Here is a 20,063-nt window from a genome sequence, read left to right as displayed (position 1 = left end):
ACTGGATGTTTTCCTCATTTGTCTCCTAGAAATATTGAATGAGATGGTATACGTAAGCTCTTTCCTTTTGTTTAGATGCTGATGATTTATTAGGTGTTGAAAATGACTTTGGCAGAATACAAAGAGAGGAAAAGCATGGCCATCTTTTAGAGATTCTGATGAATTCTGACTTAGAGGTTTCTACTTTTCTTTTTTTTTTTTTTTTTTTTTTCACTTTAAGAATGCTGGAGCAACAGTGGAGCTCCCAGGCATCATCCACACGTCTTAGGTCTGATTGGATTTATGAGGACAAGAGATCATGGCCATAAATGCATGAAGGAAACAAGCCTTTCAAACTGGCCTGCTTAGCAGTGTATTATTTCTCCCAAGCTCAAATTGTACAAGTTGGGTTTCTTTCATTTTACTACCTGTATTCTTTATGCAGCAGGAGCAGTACAGTGTTTATTGCTTGCAATTAAATTGCTTATTGCAGGAGAAATGACATTCTTTGATAAAGAATACATACATTCTGTGGTACCATACATTAATAGTTCACTGTAGGGTTTTTTTTGTTTGTTTGTTTGTTTTGTTTTTTTGGTAGGGAAGGGAGAGTATGTGTAAGTGGGGGTTTGGAATGGGGTTGGGGGAGCAGAGGAGAGAGAAAGAATCTTAAGCAGGCTCTACATCCAGAGCTAGACTTGGGGCTTGAACTCATAACCCTGAGATTATGACCAGAGCCGAAATCATGAGTTGGATGCTTAACCATTTGAACCACTCAGGCACCCCAGTTCACTGTATTTTTAGACATAGGATTAAATGATCATACTACACTTCTTTTAATTGAAGTATAATTAATATACAATATTCTGTTTCATGTGTACAGCATAGTGGTTCCACATTTGTGTGCATTGCAAATTGATCATCATAATAAGTCCAGTTACCATCTGTCACCATGCAAAGTTAATACAATATTATTGGCTATATTCCCTGTGCTGTACATTACTTATCCATGACTTATTTATTTTATAACTGAAAGTTTGTGCCTCTTGATGCCTTTTATCCATTTCATTTCCCTCAAACCCATTCCCCTCTGGCAATTACCACACTGCTCTGTATCTATGAGTCTGAGTTTTCTTTTGCTGTTTTTTGGATTCTACTTATAAGTGAAATCATGTGGTATTTGTCTTTCTCTGTCTTACTTCACTTAGCATAATACCCTCTAGGTCCATCCATGTTGTTGCAAATGGAAAAAATCATTTTTATGGCTACATAGTATTACATTATATAGAACTAGGTATAGATCTAGATATTTTCACATCTTCTTTATCTGTTCATCCATGGATGGACTCTTAGATTGTTTCCTATCTTGGCTGTTGTAAATAGTGCTGCAGTAAACATAGAGGTACATGTATGTTTTCAAATTAGTGTTTTCATTTTCTTTGGGTAAATATTCAGGAGTGGAATTCCTCGATCATATATGGTTTTTGAGGAAGCTCCATACTGTTTTCTATAGTGGTTGTACCAATATACAGTGTATAGGGGTTCCCTTTTCTGTGCATCCTCTCCAACCCTTGTTAGTTCTTGTCTTTCTGATAATAGCCATTCTGACGGGTGTGAAGTGGTGCAGCATTGTGGTTTTGATTTACTTTCTTCTAATGATTATTGACGTTGAGCATATTTTTATATATCTGTTGTCCATTTCTATGTCTTCTCTGGAAAAATATTTATTTAGGTTATCTGTCTATTTTATAATTGGATTGGGGTTTTTTGTTACTGAGTTGTATGATTTCTTTATATATTTTGGATATAAACCCCTATCAGCTATTTGATTTGCAAATGGTTTTTTCCTGTTAATGAGGTTGACTTTCATTTATTGTTGGCTTCCTTGACTGAGCAGAAGCTTTTCAGTTTTGATTAAGGCCCCTCTTGTTTATTTTTGCTTTTGTTGCCCTTGCCTTTGCAGTCAGATGAGCGTTGCTAAGACCTATATCAAGGAGCTTACCGCCTGTTTTCTTCTAGGAGTTTTATGGTTTCACATCTTACATTCAAGTCTGTTAACCATATTGAGTTAATTTTTGTATATGATATAGGAAAGTGGTCCAGTTTCATTCTTTTGAATATAGCTGTCCAATTTTCTCAACATCACTTGTATATTCTTGCCCCCTTTGTCATAAATTAATTGACCATATATGTATAGATTTATTTCTAGGCTCTATTCCATTACATTGGTTTATAGGTGTTTTTTTTTTTTAATGTGTACTAGCATACTGTTTTGAGTACTCTATCTTTGTACTGTAGTTTGAAATCAGGGAACATGATACTTCTGACTTTGTTCTTCCTTCTCAAGATTTCTTTGCCTCTTTGGAGTCTTTTGTGGCTACAAATATATTTTATACTTATTTGTTCTAGATCTGTGAAAAATAAAACTGGAATTTTGATAGAGATTACATTTAATGTGTAGATTTTTGTATAATATGGACATGTTAGCAATATTTATCCTTCTAACCCATGAACATGGAATATCTTTCCATTTTTTTGTGTCATCTCTAATTTCTTTGATCAGTATCATATATTTTTCAGTGTACAGTTCCCTGGTTAAATTTATTCCTAGATATTTTATTTTTTATGATGCAGTTATAAATGAGATTGTTTTCTTGGTTTCTCTTTCTGATAGCTTTTTGTTAGTGTATAGAAATGCAGTGGATTTTTGTATATTAATTTTGTGTCCTGCTACTTTACTGAAGTTATTAGATCCAACAGGTTTTTTTCATGGAATTTTTAGAGTTTTCTATGTAAAGGATCATATCATCTGCAAATAGTGACAGTTTTACTTCTTCCTTTCCAATTTGTATGCCTTTTATTTTTTTCTCTTGTCTAATTTCTCTGGATAGGATTTCCAATACTGTGTTGAGTAAAAGTGGCAAAAGTGATCATCCTTGTCTTATTCCTGTTCCTGTGAATTTGTCATATATCACCTTATTATATTGAGGTACATTGCTCTGTATCCACTTGTTGAAAGCTTTATTATGAGCAAATGTTGAATTTTATTATATGCTTTTTCTTCATCTACTGAGATGATCATATGATTTTTATCCTTCATTTTGTTGATGTGGTGTATCACATTGATGGATTTGCAGATGTTAAACTATCCTTGAATCCCTGGAATGAATCTTACTTGATCATGGTGTATGGTCTTTTAAAAATATTATTGAATTTGATTTGCTAATATTTTGTTGAAGATTTTTGCATCTTTATTTATCATAGACCTGTATTTTTCTTTTTTTTCTGGTGTCCTTCTCTAGCTTTGGTATCAGGGTAATGCTAGCCTCATAAAATGAGTTTTTTTTCAATTTTTGGGAAGATTTTGAGAAGGATAGATATTAAATGTTAGAATGTTTGGTAGAATTCACCAGTGAAGCCATTTGGTCCTGGACTTTTGTTTGTTGGGAGGTTTTTGATTACTGACTCAATCTTCATACTAGTATTGGTCTATTCAGATTTTCTATTTCTTCATGAATAGTCTTAGAAAATTGTATGTTTCTAGGAATTTATTTTTTCTAGGTTGTATAATTTGTTGGTATATAATTGTTTATCAGTATCTCTTATGTTCTTTTGTATTTCTGTGTTGTCAGTTGTAATTTCTCTTTCATTTCTAATTTGGTGATTTGGGCCCTCTCCCTTCTTTTTTTCTTTGGTTTTCTAGCTAATGTTTTGTCAATTTTGTTTATCTTTTCAAAGAACCAGTTCTTAATTTCAATGATATTTTCCTCTTTTTTTTAAGTCTTTATTTATGTTCAGGTCTTTATTATTTCCTTCCTTCTACTAACTTTGGGTTTCATTTGTTCTTTTTTATTTCCTTTGGGAGCAGAGTTCAATTGTTTTGTTTATATTTTTCTTGTTTATTGAGGTAAGCCTATTTTGCTATGAACTTCCTTCTTATAACTGTGTTTTCTATATCTCATAGATTATGGCACTTCATATTTGTTTTCATTTATCTCTAGGTATTTTTAATTTGTCCTTTGATTTCTCTGTTGATTCTTGGTTGTTTAGTAGCATGTGTTTAATTTCCCTATTAAAAATTTTTAGGTTTTCTTCTTATAATTGATTTCTAGTTTGATCCCCTTGTAGGCAGAAAAGATCCTTGATATGATTTCAGCCTTCTCGAATTTATTCAGGTTGGTTTTGTGGCTTAACATATCATCTGTCCTGGAGAATGTTCCATATATATTTGAAGAGAATATGTATTCTGCAGCCTTTGAGTGAAATGTTCTGTTAGGTATCTTTTAAGTCTTACCGGTCTAAGGTGTTGGTTAAGGCCAATTTCTATAGGTTTTCTGTATGGATGATCTATCTGTTTATGTAAGTGGAGTGTTAAAGTCTTCTACTTGGGGCACTTGGGTGGCTTGGTGGTTGAGTGCCTGCCTTTGGCTCAGGTTGTGATCCCGGGGTCCTGGGATTGAGTCCCACAATGGGTTCCCCATAGGGAGCCTGCTTCTCCCTCTGCCCATCTCTCTGTCTCTCTCTCTCTGTTTCTCATGAATAAATAAATAAAATCTTAAAAAAAATAAAATCCCCTATTTATTAGGGTATTGCTATCAATTTCTCCCTTTAGGTCTGTTATTATTCATTTTTTACATTTTGGTACTCCTATATTGGGTGCATTTATATTTATAATGGTATATCAGCTTTCTAGATTAACCCCTTTATCATAAGGAAATGCCCTTCTTCATCTTTTATTGATTTTTTTAATAGGATTTTGTTTTGGTCTAATATAACACCAGCTTTCTTTTCATGTCTATTTGCATAGAATATTTTTTCCATCCCTTCACCTTCATCCCATCATCAACTTCATTCTGTGAATATCCTTACTTCTGAAATGAGTCTCTTGTAGGCAGCATAAAGATGAGTCTTGCTTTTTTTAATCCATTCAGCAATTCTCTGTGTTTTGATTAGAGAATTTAGTCCATGTACACTTAAAGTAATTATTGATAGGTATGTGGTTATTGCCATTTTTTTAATTGATTTTTTTTTGTCTTTTTTTCATTTCTCTGGTCCTTTTGCTTTCTTTCTCTCTTTCTTTATGGTTTGGTGACTTCCTTTACTATTATATTTAGATTCCTTTCTCATTTTCTTTAGTGTATTCCCTATAAGTTTTTGCTTGTCGTTACTGTGAGGTTCACCTATATTATCTTAAGTTTATTATCCTATGTATACATATCCTATGTATATATAGCTGTCTATGCTAAGTTGACAGCAACTTAAATTTGAACATACTCCAAATCCTTACATTTTTATCCAACCCCCAGCACATTTTGTGTTTTTACATCTTTTTATTTTATATATCCATTTACTAATTGTAATTTTTGTTAATTTTGCTACTTTTGTAGTTTTGATCTTCATACTAGCTTTATAAATGATTACTACTTTATTATATCTATTCTATATTTACTTTTTCCAGTGATATTTTTATTTTCATATGTTCTCTGGTTATTAATGAGTACCATTTCTTTTCAGCTTAATGAAGTCCCTTGAAGATTTTTTGTAAGGCCAGTTTAGTGGTGATTAACTCCTTTAGCTTTTGCTTATCTTGAAAACTTTTTATTTCTCTTTTAACTTAAGTGATAACCTCGCTGGGAAGAGTATTCTTGGAAGTTTTTCTTTTCAGTGTTTTGAATACTTCCTACCCTTCTCTTCTGGCCCACAAACTTTTTGCTGAAAAATTTGCTGGTAGCTTTATGGGGTTTCCCTTGTAACATAGCAAGTTGTTTTTCTCTTCCTGCTCTTAAGATTCTCTCTTTAACTATTGACATTTTAATTATGTATCTTGGTATGCATCTCTCTGAGTTCATCTTATTTGGAACTCTCTGCGCTTCTGGGACTGAGAGTCTTTTCACTTCCCAAGATTATGGAAATTTTCAGCCATTATTTATTCAAAAAAACTTGTTTGCTTCTTTCTCTCTTGCTCTTCTTCTGGGACTCCTATAGTGCAGATATTATTTCACTACATGTCCCATAGGCCTCCCAAAGGTATTGCCTCTTTCTAAAATATATTTTCTTGTGGGGCTTTATCTTTCTGAGTTCTATTGCTTTGTCTTCCAGTTTTCTGATCCATTATTTTACTTTATCTAGTTTGCTGTTAAAACCTTCAAGTGTAATTTTTCAGTTCAAATACTATATTTTTCAGTTCTGTGACTTCTGTTTGGTACTTTCTTATACTTTCTATCTCTTTGTTGAAACTCTTAACTAAGCTCATCTGTTCTCCTGAGCTTGTGACTGTTACTTTGAATTGTATATCAGGTTGATTACTTATCTCCATTTTATTAATGCCTTTTTGGAAGTTTTGCCTTGATCTTTTGTTTGAAACATACTTCTTTGTCTCCTCATTTTGCCTCATTCTCTGTGTTTAATTTTATGTATTAGGTAATGTAACTATTTCTCCCAGTTTTAAAGGAGTGGCCTTGTGTAGGAGATGACTTATGAGGCCTAGAAGTACAACACCTCTACCCACCAGGTGCTCAGGTGCTTAGGAGGTCTGTGGGCTACCCTTGCTTATGTGCTAGTTGTGCCTCAGGGAGCATATGGAGCACTCATCCAGCTGGTTATGGTGCAGCTACAGCACAGGGTATGGGATAGGAGGGATGAGGCTAGGTGCTAACCCTGCTCCCTCTGGCACTCTGGCATGGGAATGGAGGAGCTTGCTTGACCCATTTTGGTGTGGCTACAGGATGGGTGTGGGTCATGGAGGTTAGAAGGAGATTGCCAAAATGGTGCCCAATCCCACTAGCATTAGCAGAGTAGAGCGAGATCACAGAATGGTGCTTACCAGTGCTTTTGTCCTGGAGAGCATCCCATCAGGTTCCTGCCTCCCCCACAGTCACTTTAAGATTAGTAAGTGTGTCTCATTCACATATGGTGTAGACACTTTTCAAACTGCTGCTTTTGCATTGGACCCCAGGATGGGTAGGTGATTCTGCAAACCAGGCCTCTAAAAGTAGGTTCTCTATTCCCTATAGATCTGTGGTTCTCCTCATTCATTTTCAAAGCCAAACATTTGAAGGAGCTCTTCCCTCCAGTGCAGGACCCAAGCATTGGGGTGCATGATATGGAGGCTAAACCACTTTTCCTCAGAAGGAAAAGTTCTGTACTTTTGAGATCCCTGTAACTGTGGGTTGTCATGCCTATGGTGAGATTTTTGGCAAGAGCACTTCTCTGCCTCTGCCCTTTTATCCTTGTTATGGAGGCACTATACATTTAGCTTTCAGGACTTTTTCAGAGGATATTATTCCATATGTATCTGCGGATTTGTTGTATCTGTAGGAGGGTATAAGTTCAGGATCTTCCTACAAGGCTATCTTGAATTGCTTCCTATATAAGCTCTAAATATAGTGCTGTGTAGTACACATTGGGTACACAATAAATGTTATCATTATTATGTTGATGGTTAGAAAGAAGGCAGCTATGGTTATTTGCTATATTGTTACCTGAGGGGGAAAAGAGGGGCAAGAAATGAAAGAAAAAGGAAAAGAGTCTAGGTGAAATGCTTTTCTTGAAGATTTGGCTTCCCTCTTAGTTTTAATGTTACATCTGTAGGTGACTAATTATATTACTAATTTATATTTTTGTGTGATGAAATTATATTTTTATTTTCACAGTTGGGAATGCCTGAGGAATTCTTTTAACTCTGGGAAGAAATGATTTGGTGAAATTTATTTCTTCAAGACTTTTTGGAAGATTTTTATGTAGAAGACCAAATTAAGTATTTCTTTCATCTTCCCATTTTTAACCTTTTACTTAGAAAATAGATAGGCTCTTATCTTTTCCCAGCTCTCCTTTATATTGGGCTAAATACTCTGAAAGTATTATACGTAGAAGATAAATTTCAGGGAAACTTCTCCGTCATTTGAAAATTGTTCCATCAACACTACCTATTACTTCTGTTCACAATGGCAAAATTGTAGTTAAGTACCCATACTGTAGTGTAAAATGCCTTACTATACCTCAGGTGATGCAAGTGGCATTAGGGTAGCCTCTAGTTTATTGTTAAGGCATTTTCAACACTGTCCATTTAAGCAATGTATTCTATTGTATGGTGGGATTTAAATTCTTTTTTATTTTTTGCTTTTTAAGGATTGGGATTTTAGTTTGACTTATATATGATATTTTTATTCCTATGTCCTATACTATGTTTCGAAACATGGTGAAAGTCTCAAAAAAACAAATTCAGTGTTTATAAAATGAACCAAATTAAGAACAGATCAAAGAATTTAAAAATAGGTGTACCAGGGAGTAACTTTGTACTGATGGTTTTCTACCATGTATATATTTTGTGAATAATAATTTTCTTTCCCTAAGACATCCTTTATTCTTTGTACCAACTCATGCTTTCATTTACATTAGTAGGTTAAAATAAACTGCATGATGAATGTCTTAGCATTGAACCTCTACACTGCTTTTTTTTTTTTAATTTTAAATTTTTTTTTAATTTTTATTTATTTATGATAGTCACAGAGAGAGAGAGAGAGGCAGAGACACAGGCAGAGGGAGAAGCAGGCTCCACGCACCGGGAGCCTGATGTGGGATTCGATCCCGGGTCTCCAGGATTGCGCCCTGGGCCAAAGACAGGCGCTAAACTGCTGTGCCACCCAGGGATCCCTCTACACTGCTTTATAATTATTTGCTATGGTATTTTTTCTTTACTAGTTGTGATTCCTTGAGAGAGGGGAAATCATGTATTTTTCATTACTCTCACTGTTGTCCCAGCTGACACTAGCCTAATTCATGACATGTAATAAGCATTCAAAAAATGTGTGAATAGAAGTAAATTAATGAATAATTAGTAAATACTTATAGAGTAACTATTGTGTTCTAGGTACTTTGCTAAATTATAGGGATCAAAATATTATATTTTAAGGTGTTCAGAGTCTGTCTAGTCAAATCCAGACTATGGTTCATGGCCAATAGTCAGTGGTGTTTATGGAAGGGTGAGAGGCAAGATGGAAGAAGGAGAAGATGAGAGGGAAACAGCATTCGATGTCCTTGAATCTCTTCAAGAAGACCAGTCTAGTTCTTATTTGAAACCTCTGTGAACTTGGGCACCTGGGTGGCTCAGTGGTTGAGCATCTGCCTTTGACCCAGGTCATGATCCCGGGGTCCTGGGATAGAGTCCCACATTGGGCCCCCTGCGGGGAGCCTGCTTCTCCTGCTGCCTGTGTCTCTACCTCTCTCTGTGTGTCTCTCATGAATAGTAAATAAAATCTTTAAAAACAGAAAAGAAACCTCTGTGAACTTGAAAAGCTAACTTTGTGGATGAGTGAAATATCATTATTCCTAAATCTATCCCAGCCTACACTAAACTATCTAAGTAGAGGTTATGCTAAAAAATAAGAGGTGAATCGATGTAGAGCTTCTGCTCCACTTCCTAAAGGAAGCAAATTATTCTTTTTAATCTGTTAAATTGCTTGTATAAAAACAGATGGTATTGGTGTCAGATCATTCTTTAAAGCAGGTCTGGCAGGGTCTTTACTTGAAAATGTTTTGTCAATATGTAGTTTGAATTACTGTGTAAATTTGAAAGAGGTAAGCCTCATATCTGAAAAAAACATCCTACGTTCATGCTTTGTACTGATGCAGCCTGCCTGATTCGATCCACATTAGGGCTCTTCTTTGCTGTAAGTTGAAATCATTTGTGCTCTCTCCATCTGAAGTTATAAGCAGACCTGTGGTTTATGTGGAATCAGAAGTTCTGAACTCTTATTTTAGATTCAAATCATCTAGTTCTTCAAGTACTTGACATTTTTATACGCAAGGTCATGGACAAAGTAGCTTGGATTGTTCAATTCAAGCAATCACAACTTGAAACACCTCATGAATCAGTTTTTGCTGTGATGAGCATCATGAATGAGAACTATCACCAGCAGTCTAAACTGCTTCTTCAAAATATGAAAGACGAGATTATATAGCACACACTGGGATAGAACTTGTCTAATTAAAATAGATGGAAAGTGCTATCATAATGCACCAGTAGGTAATGGTAACATTTCACCTTGGTCATGTAGTTTTTAAATGGACATTTAATGCGCAGATATTTCTCCAAAAAAGATATCCAGATGGTCAACAGACACATGAAGACCTGCTCATCATCACCTATTATCAAGGAGATGCAAAACAAAACTAAAATGAGATATCATCTCACACCTATCAGAATGGCTAAAATCAACAACATAAGAAATGAGGTATAGATATGAATGTGGAAAAAAAGGAATACTCACTCACTGTTGGTGGGTAAGCAAACTGGTGCAGCCCTGTGGAAACCAGTATGGAGGTTCCTCAAGAAGTTAAAAACAGAACTACCTTATGATCCAGCACTCAAACTACTGAGTATTTACCCAAAGAATATGAGAGCACTAATTCAAAAGGATACATGCATCCCTGTGTTTATAGCAGCATTATTTACAACAGCCCAAGTGTCCATCAATTTGATTGATGAATGGATAAAGAAGATGTGATATATACATAGATGTGAAATGTATTTACACATACATGTACACACACACATACATACACACAGTGGAACATTAGCCATAAAAAAGAATGAATTCTTGCCATTTACAATAGCATGGATGGAGCTAAAGAATATTAATGCTAAGTGAAAAAAAGTCTGAGAAAGACAAATACCATATGATTTCAGTCGTATATGGATTTTAAGAAACAAAACAAAGGCAAAAAAAAAAAAAGAGGGAGAGAGATAGAGAGAAAATCAGAAACAGACTCTTAATTAATAGAGAACAAACTGATGGTTACCAGAGGAGAGGTGGTTGGAGAATGGATGAAATAGGTGATGGAATTAAGGCATGCACTTGTCATGATGAGCCCAGCGTGATGTATGGAAGTATTGAATCACTGTATTGAACACCTGAAGCTAGTATGACACAGTATGTTAGCTAACTGGAATTAAAATTTAAAAAAATAAATGGTCATTTAGCGACTTAGACACTGCAGTCACATTATCCTGTCTTTGCCTACTAGCATCCTAAATGATAGTAATTTTACAGATGTCTGTCTACAATTAGTTAAAATCTACATGTATAATGTGGCCTTTTTCCTATAGAAATAGTTTTCAACACCTACTGATGTGCTCCCAGGGGCTTTATTTATTTATTTGAGAGAGAGAATGAGCAGGAGAGAGGCAAAGGAAGAAGCAGACTCCCCACTGAGCTCGATCCCAGGACCCTGAGATCATGACCCGAACTGAAGGCAGACGCTTAGCCGACTGAACCACCCAGCTGCCCCTTTGCTCAGCTTTCTAAAGCAAACAAATTTCCTCTGAATCAGTCAAGGGATGGAAATTTTCCCTACATGCCCTTGCTAGGCACTTGGAAATAGATTTGCACTCCTAGCCAGAAGTTTATATGTTAATCATATCTGATGGTACTTAAAAACAAAAATAAAAACAAAAATAGACAAACAAAATATTGTGGAAAATACCAGAGAAGAGCAATAGACATTTAAAGATTCAGGGAAGGATCAAGAACACACACATGTATGGGTCTTTTTTGTGACATTTAAAAATTATTTCTAATGAAAAGGTTGGATTCTTAGCACCACTACTTGGGCTATAAGCAGTGCAACTTGGGCAAATTCTTTGACTTTATTTTTCCTTATCTATAAAGGTAGGGTAATAATACATAATAGGGTTGTTTTGAAGCTTAAACAAAATTATGTGTGTATATGAATTTGAAACAGGACTGAAGCAAATCAACAAAGAACAATGAAGTAAGTCTACAGATCTAGGAAAGAAAGAAGAGTGACAGAAGTAGACTTGTGGTTTATGAAAAGCGATGTGTCTGTTGATGTTTGAACTGTTCTTTAAAGGCAAGCTTATGGGGATCCCCTGGTGGCTTAGCCCTTTAGCGCCTGCCTTAGGCCCAGGGCGTGATCCTGGGGTCCTGGGATCAAGTCCCACATCGGGCTCCCTGCATGGAGCCTGCTTCTCCCTCTGCCTGTGTCTCTGCCTCTCTCTCCCCCTGTGTTTCTCATGAATGAATAAAAAACAAAACAAAACAAAACAAAAACAAAAACAAACAAACTTTAAAAAAATAAAGGCAAGCTTATTTTACTTGAGATACAGGAGGACAAAATCAAGGAGAAACAGCCTAGTGGCTCTTCAGGCTGCTCTGGCCATTACTCCTGGCAGGGCTTCAATTTCAATGTAATGTGACAGTGACAGTCATTTGGAAAACATGAAGGAATAAATGAGACAATGGAAAGATTAAAAAAAAACTAAATTCAAGACATTCTTTAAAAGATCAGGTTTGCAGAAAACATCCTTTCAATCTTTGTCCTGTCTGCTTTCAAGTGGGAGTAATTGATCCTTTATCCAGGAGACATCTGTTCTCTGTGGAAGCTAATGAGGACATTAGAGTAGAAAAATGATGGACCAAGGTAAGGATTTAGCCAGCTTTCCAGATCCTGTAGCAGCATCTTGTGTGAAGGCAGACCTGTGTTCTAGTTAAAAATCGTGTTTAAGCAGGTTGATTTTTAAGCCGAGGGTTCTCGGCTTTGCGTTGGCTGCTAGGAAGCCCGGCACCCACCTCTGCCCCATTTTTGCAAGTGCATTTTGGGTGTGCATTTTTGTATATCCCTTGGTTCAAGGTTTTTCCATGTTCCTTTCCCCTTTATCCCAACTTGCTCATCTGGTTTGTATGTATCTCAAAACCACCTCACATTTATTTTATGATGATAAATAAAATGAATAAAAATGTTCAATTCCTTCTTGTCTGAGATGCCCTCCCACAACCTGTTATTTCACCTGTCTGTGGTTTCCTCTCTTTTCCTTTAGAGACAATTTTAAAAGATTTTTCTATAACTTCTGTTTGTGTTTATGTCTCACTCCTAAATTCATGACTGTCTGGCTTTAGCCTCCCCCCCCCCACCTTTTTTTTTTTTAAAGATTTTATTTGTTTATTCATGAGAGACACAGAGAGAGAGAGAGAGAGAGAGAGAGAGAGGCAGAGACATAGGCAGATGGACAAGGAGGCTCCCCACAAGGAGCCCGATGTGGGACTTGATCCAGCATCCTGGGATCACGCCCTGGGCCAGAGGCAGATGCTCAACCACTAGAGCCACCCAGGTGTTCCCCCCCCCCCACCCCGCCCGCCTTTTAAAAACTGATTAACATGATAGTCAAGAATGACATCCATCAGTAGATACTTCTTATGGTTTCTCTTGGCCTCTGTCATAATTGTGAGATCACTATTTTCATTGTTATCAAATTATTATTTTTTTTTAAAGTAGGCTCCATACCCAGCATGGAGTCCAACCATGGGGCTTGATCTCTCGATCCTGAGATCAAGACCTGAGCTGAGATCAAGAGTCGGACACTTAAGTGACTGAGCCACCCAGGGTCCCCAAGGATTCTATGTTTTTATAATTTATTTGATTATTCTTGTTTCCTGTTTCTCTTGTCTGATTCTCCTGAATTTATTTCTTGTCTTTTTAAAGCACTTCTTTTAAAGAAAAATTATTTATTTATTTATTTGAGAGAGAAGCAAGCACATGAGTGCGGGAGAGAGGTACAGACGAAGAGATCCACACAGACTCCACTGAGCACAGAGCCCCACTCGGGGACCCAATCTCATGACCCTGAGATCATGACTTGAGCAAAAATCAAGGGCCAGAAGCTTAACCTACTGAGCCACCTAGGCACCCCTTAAGCAGTTCTAAAAATCTTTCCAAAGTAGGCCTTTGTGTGGCAAACGTATAAACCGAGGGTATATTTATTTCACCATCACAAGTATATAATAATTTGTTGGACATAAAATTGTAGGTTTGAAGATTTTTTTCTTCAGCATTTAAAAATATTACCTAATTATATTTTGGCATCCAATTTTTCTATTGAGAGAGATGTTTTCATTCAAATTTTTACCCCTTTGGAGACGATAAGCTGTTTCTGCAAGGTTCTTTGTTTTCTCTTGCCTTACAGTTCACTCTCCCGCCAGTCTTCTTGGCTTCTGGTCTCCTGGTCTGGAAGCTTGCAAGGGAGAAGGGGTGGAGGAGAAAATGTTCCAGGGGTTGGTCAGCTGCGCTGGTATATTCCAGCACCACCCCCCCACACACACCCTTGGCCCTTGGGCTGCTGTTACCTTACCACAGGAGAAGGCTACTGCTGCTGGCTCTGTCATCAGAAAGGTGATGGAGATTAGAGCAGAATTTAAAAACTCCCCCTCAATAAAGGGAAAGGAGAAAAAATGAGTGAAAATATCAGTGAGGGTGACAAAACATGAGAGACTCCTAACTCTGGGAAATGAACAAGGGGTAGTAGAAGGGGAGGTGGTTGGGGGGTGGGGGTGACTGGGTGTCGGACACTGAGGGGGGCACTTGGCGGGATAACACTGGGTATTATGCTATATGTTGGCAAATTGAGCTCCAATAAAAAAAAAAATTAAATAAATAAATAAAAGCTCCCCCTCAGGGATGCCTGGGTGGCTCCGTGGGTTGGGCGTCTGCCTTTAGCTCAGGCCCTGATCTCAGGGTCCTGGGATCGAGCCCAGCATCGGGCTCCCTGCTCAGAGGACAGTCTGCTTCTGTCTCTCCCTCTGCCTGCCACTCCTCCTACTCTCTTTCTCTCAAATAAATAAATAAAATCTAGAAAATAAAATAAACGCTCCCCTTCAGTCTGTTCTCCCACTGCACCAGGCTGTACTTGACCTTGCTGATTCATGGCAGACTTTGGCTAAGCCAGGATCTTCTCAGTTTTTGTGTTGCTGCTTCTTTCTGTCTGTGCATCCGCTTGCTTCTCTAGTTTCTCCAGTGTTGATCCTGGGAAGGAAGGCAGCAACCAGGTTTGGTTCGCCATCTTGACAGGCCCCCGAGACCCCTCTCAGCGGTGCTTGACACGGTTGACTCATGCCTTTTTCCTCAAACACAATTGCCTTACCTTCCTGACAGTGCATTTAGGGGATACTTTCTTCTCCAAGAGTCCTTCTCTTCTGCCCACGTCTCTTTTTGGAATCCTGCTTTCTTGTCACCCTCCCCAGTCCTCAGAGATGATCTCCTTTCCTTTAAAGACCTCAGGTGAGGGGATCCCTGGGTGACTCAGCGTTTAAGCATCTGCCTTTGGCCCAGGCATGATACTGGAGTCCCAGGATCGAGTCCCGCGTCGGGCTCCCTGCATGGAGCCTGCTTCTCCCTCTGCCTGGGTCTCTGCCTCTCTCTCTCTCTCTCTCTCTCTCTCTGTGTCTCTCATGAGTGAATAAATAAAAGCTTAAAAAAAAAAAAAGACCTCAGGTGAGAGCACAAGCAGGACTCAAGGGGCAGAGGGAGAGGGAGAAGCAGACTGAGCAGGGAGCCCGATGTGGGGCTTGATCCCAAGACCAGGAGATCATGACCCAAGCCCAAGGCAGATGCTAACCCCTGAGCCACCCAGGTGCCCCGCCCCCCTTTCTCTACTCTACGTTAATCTTTAAGCCAGGCCACAGTCATCACTTACCCAAAATGGAAATGATCCTCTTAACTGTCCCAGCTTTGCCCTCTGTCTCCCTGTATCCATTCAGTTCTGTTAAAGTGAAACCTTTATTTTTTTAAAATTTGTATTTATTTATTTTTTTAAGTGGGCTCCATGTGCAGTGTGGGGCTTGAACTCACGACTCTGAGATCAAGAGTCAGATGCTCCACCAACTGAGCCAGCCCGGGGCCCCTGAAGCAACACTTAATTCAGTGGTTCTGAAACTTTTTGTCTCAGGCAACCTTGGCATTCTTAAAATTTGCAGAGGGCCCCAAAGAGCTTCACGTATGTGGTCTACATAGATACGCAGACGTAAACATAGATGCAGCTATAGATCCAGACATTATAGATATAGATAGAGACATTTACTTCATTAGAAATTAAAACAGAAAATTTAACACCAGCATCTATTCTGAGAGCCATCAGACCAGTGGCATCATCACTCCAGGAGTAGCCCCTGGAAAGCTCTACTGTACACTCTTCAGAGCATGAGAGTGAGAAAGGTAAATGGTATCTTACTATTATTCTTTTTAAGATTTTATTTATTTATTTAAGATGGGGGGTGGTGGGGGACAGTGAGCGCACAGCAGGGAGGAGGGCCAGAGGGAGAGGGAAAAGCAGACCCCCCTTAGCAGGGAGCCCGATGAGGGGCTTGACCCCAGGACTCTGAGATCACGACCTGAGTCAAAGGCAGAAGCTTAACCCACTGAGCTACCCAGGTGCCCTGATGTCTTACTATTATTATGAAAATGTCGTTGACCTCGCGGACCTCCTGAAAGTCTTGGGAGTCCCCCAGAGCATTCTGTGGGCCACACTTTGGGAACCACTCTTAATTGTTCCATCTTACCCCTTTGCTTCCTAGTTTAAATCACTTTAAGCCTTGCCACTGTCTCTCTGGATGACGTCTGGAAAATCCAGCCAGACATGCAAGACCCTTCAGTCTCTGCTCATCTCTCCAGACTCCCTCCTGCGATGCCTGCCCTCTGAACTCTGCTTCCTCTGCCCTGAAAGGCTTTTGAGCCTCAAGCACTGACTTGCCTGTTGGTCTCTCTTCTCCTGGCTGTGGCTCCTGCTTTTCTCTTGGCCTGAGATGCCCGTACCCCTCCTCATTCTTTGGCATTCAGCTTTATCTTCAACATGCTTGAGGCCCTCCCTGAAAACCAGGCCCTTCCTCTGCTTTCTTTGAACTTAGACCCATTTCAGCATTTATCCACTTCTTTTGTAACTTGTTCATTTGCACCTTCCTCTCTGGACTGTAAGATCCTTGGGTCTTCCTCGGGAGTGGCTAGCACAGTGCCAGGCACGTAGTAGATGTATTAATAGCATTATTGAATCAGTGGCTAAAAAGTATATGTATAGTGTAGTAGGGGACATTTATAACTGACTTATGTATTTTTCCTTTAATTTCTTCGCAAGCTAGGGTTATGGCTTTCTATTACATATATATTAAAATTCATTCCTTTTGTTTAAAAAATTCAAATTTGAAAACACTGGTGAGGTGTTAGTTGTGGATGCTACTGGATATATGCTGTGGACCAGCTTATTGGATGGTGCCGGGGGGGCTAGCTGTCCGCCTTCACCCTAGCCACCAGGAAATCCGTGTGGTGGGGTTAGGACATCAAAAGAGGATGTGTGACTCTTTTAAGTATGTGCGACTGCTTTCTAAGGGCCACTAGACCTATGGACTCTTTGCCTATGGGCTGTCTTTCTGTGCCAGTGATAGATTAATCTAGGGGCAGAGGACCAGAGGAGACACTATGGAAATTGCATGGAAAACCTTTTGAAGATGTGAATTTTTCTGAGAAGGAGACACACGGCTTTTACCTTTGAAAGCTTTTGGGAATTCAGAGAAGTGTAGGAGTTCCTTCACGATTAATTACTTGTTTTCCGTATGTAATGGGCTATACTATTTTCTATGAAAACGAGTGAGCTTAGGTGCAAGTTCAGTCAGGGTCCCAAGTGCGTTTTACAATGGCATGTTTGTACTTACAATGACTCTCTGAGAATTTTTTATTGAATATGTGGGATTCTGTACTGTATCTAATAGGAACTGAGGGTGTGAATCTTTCTAAATCAGACAGCTGCTGTGCAAATAGACTGTGCACAGCTACTCTGCAAATGGAAAGTGATTAGAGGTAAATTCAGACCCAAAATTTCAGGTTATGTGAATAAATCACATCCAAGATAGCCTCATGCTCCAAAAGCTATTTTGTAAGATCTTATTTCAGTTGCTGACCAATTCAGTAGACAGTTTTAAAAACACCAATATTTTTCATATAGATACTCATTAATAATATGATTCATTTTATCAAGTGTTTAATTGACGGTTCCATTTATTGTTTAATAAGTATTTTGTTTGCATCTGGGATACATCTTTCTTGTTAAAGATGTGACTTCCATATTTAATACCAGTGTTAAAGGAAAAGCAAACATTTAAAAGTGAAAATGAAATGAAAAGTGAGATTAAGTGCTTTTCATAATATTCTAATATTCATTTGTTAAAAGGTGACTTTGATATTTTTTTCTTCCAGATTAGAGTTTTAAAAAAAATTTTTATCACCCCCCCCCCCCGCCTAAAATACACATACTTGTACTCATTATTGTAGGACATACTCTGTATTTTTGTTTAAGATTTTGTTTTTAAGTAACCTCTCTACCAGCTGTGGGGCTTGAACTCATAACCCCGAGATCAAGAGTTGCACACTCCACGACTCAGCCAGCCAGGCGCCCCATATTCTGTATTTTTTAGAGCATAAATGTGTCCCCAGTTAAAGGCCCCTTGCTTGGCTTGTTGAATATCTTTTCTTTTTTTTCCTCTATTTTGAAAGTTCACCTCCAGAAAGTATGTTTCTTGTTGAATTCTTGTTCAACTGTACATTTCTTCCTGCATTCATTTTATGTTTTAGGTAATTATAAAATGACTGAAAAAAAAATGACTGATTATTTATAGACTGGCCTTATAGTCTGTGATTTCATTTAATAAGGTCAAATGCATACCTTATGATTTTTAAACAACAAAAATAAGGTCATTTCCAAGATTCTAGGAGATAAATGGCAAAAATAATACTATTATATTTGATCTAGGAATATAGTTTGATTTGCATTTGAATGTAAGGATATCTGATATTTGGGCAATTTTAGTAGTGGTCATAATAATAAAAATATTTCAAATAATAGCCATTATACATATTTATTATATTCTAGATTTGCACTGGCCAATGTGGTAGCCCCTGGCCACACGTGGCTACTGATCACTTGAAATGTGACCGATGCCACATGTTGAAAGACAGTATTTTGGAGATACAGGGTTAAAAAGAGTACATTATTAAAATTGGTTTCATCTGTTTCTTTTTGCTTTTTTAATGAATCTACTAGAATATTTAATGTTACATATGTGGCTTGTATTATTTATTATATAAAATTGTATTGTTATTGTTATGACTATAATAATATAATATAATATTATTGCACAATATTATTATATAAAGTTATATAAGTGGCCAGCATGGGTGTAGGCACTTTGTATACATTTTAGTTTCATTTAATCCTTGTGACAATTCTATGAGTCATGTATCTTTAATATTCTCATTTTTCATAGAAACTGATAATCAGACAGATTAAATACTTATCCCAAGTGATTCATGGTAAAGCCAATACTCAAACCTAGTTTATGTTCTTAACCAGTAGTCTCCAGCCTTTCTGGTAGCATGCCTGTCAGTTCTTTTTTGCCACCAGGGACAGCAATGTGATTGAATATCCTTCTTTATTTTTTAAAATCTTGGTTTCTTACTTTGCGATAAAGCAGTTTGAAGGTCTCATTCATTTTTAAATGCATGCATTTAATGGATCCGATGGCTGAAATACATACCCTACAAAGATCTGTGCATCGTAGAAGGAAAAGCATCATTGACTGCATATATTAAATCATGATGCTCAATCTTTTTATCCACTCATTAATTATTCAGAGGTTTTTATTGAAATTCAGCTAGTAGATTTCTATTTCGCCTCATGTCATTAAGTTGTTCTTGCAAACTAATTGCATGATGTTGCATTTTTATATTATCAAATGGGTCCTACTAAAACTCTTTGTTTGAAAGATTTTAAACAGGCTTAAAATGATGTGAGATTTTAGAGGCAATTTTTTTGAAGTGGAAACATTTCCATATGTTTATCTTTAAAATTCCGTATGTTTAAATATTTCCATATGCTTATGTTTTAAATCTTTCTTTCTTTTTTGCAAAAAATGACACCTTTACTTTTAAGGACAAATAAAGTATGATTACATTTTTTCAAAATATCTATGACCATAGCATACTACTGTTAACCACTTGTCATCACAGATAAGTTCAGAAAATTTATAGCACTTGTCCTTTCTCAAAAAAGGTGTGACGTCTTTAAGTTCAACAATTTTATTAAGTTCTGTACTTTGTCACAAGATACCAGAGATAAAACAATTTTTATAATTAGCAACAATCTTATTTGAAAGTATTGTAAAGATTCTATAAGATTTTACTTTATTTTTTATTTATTTTTTATCGGAATTCAGTTTGCCAGCATATAGCATAACACCCAGTGCTCATCT

At 37.4% G+C, this 20,063-nt stretch overlaps 1 protein-coding gene across 3 annotated transcripts in view; it reads left to right on the top strand.

The window, feature by feature from the left end:
- LHFPL3 (LHFPL tetraspan subfamily member 3) overlaps positions 1 to 20,063 on the top strand; it is a 563,045-nt gene that overhangs the window by 91,353 nt on the left and 451,629 nt on the right. The window lies entirely within an intron of this gene.

The sequence above is a fragment of the Canis lupus genome, chromosome 18 (genome assembly GCF_003254725.2).
Source record: "Canis lupus dingo isolate Sandy chromosome 18, ASM325472v2, whole genome shotgun sequence".
Taxonomy (NCBI): Eukaryota; Metazoa; Chordata; class Mammalia; order Carnivora; family Canidae; genus Canis; species Canis lupus.
This window is presented reverse-complemented; position numbering and strand designations above follow the sequence as displayed.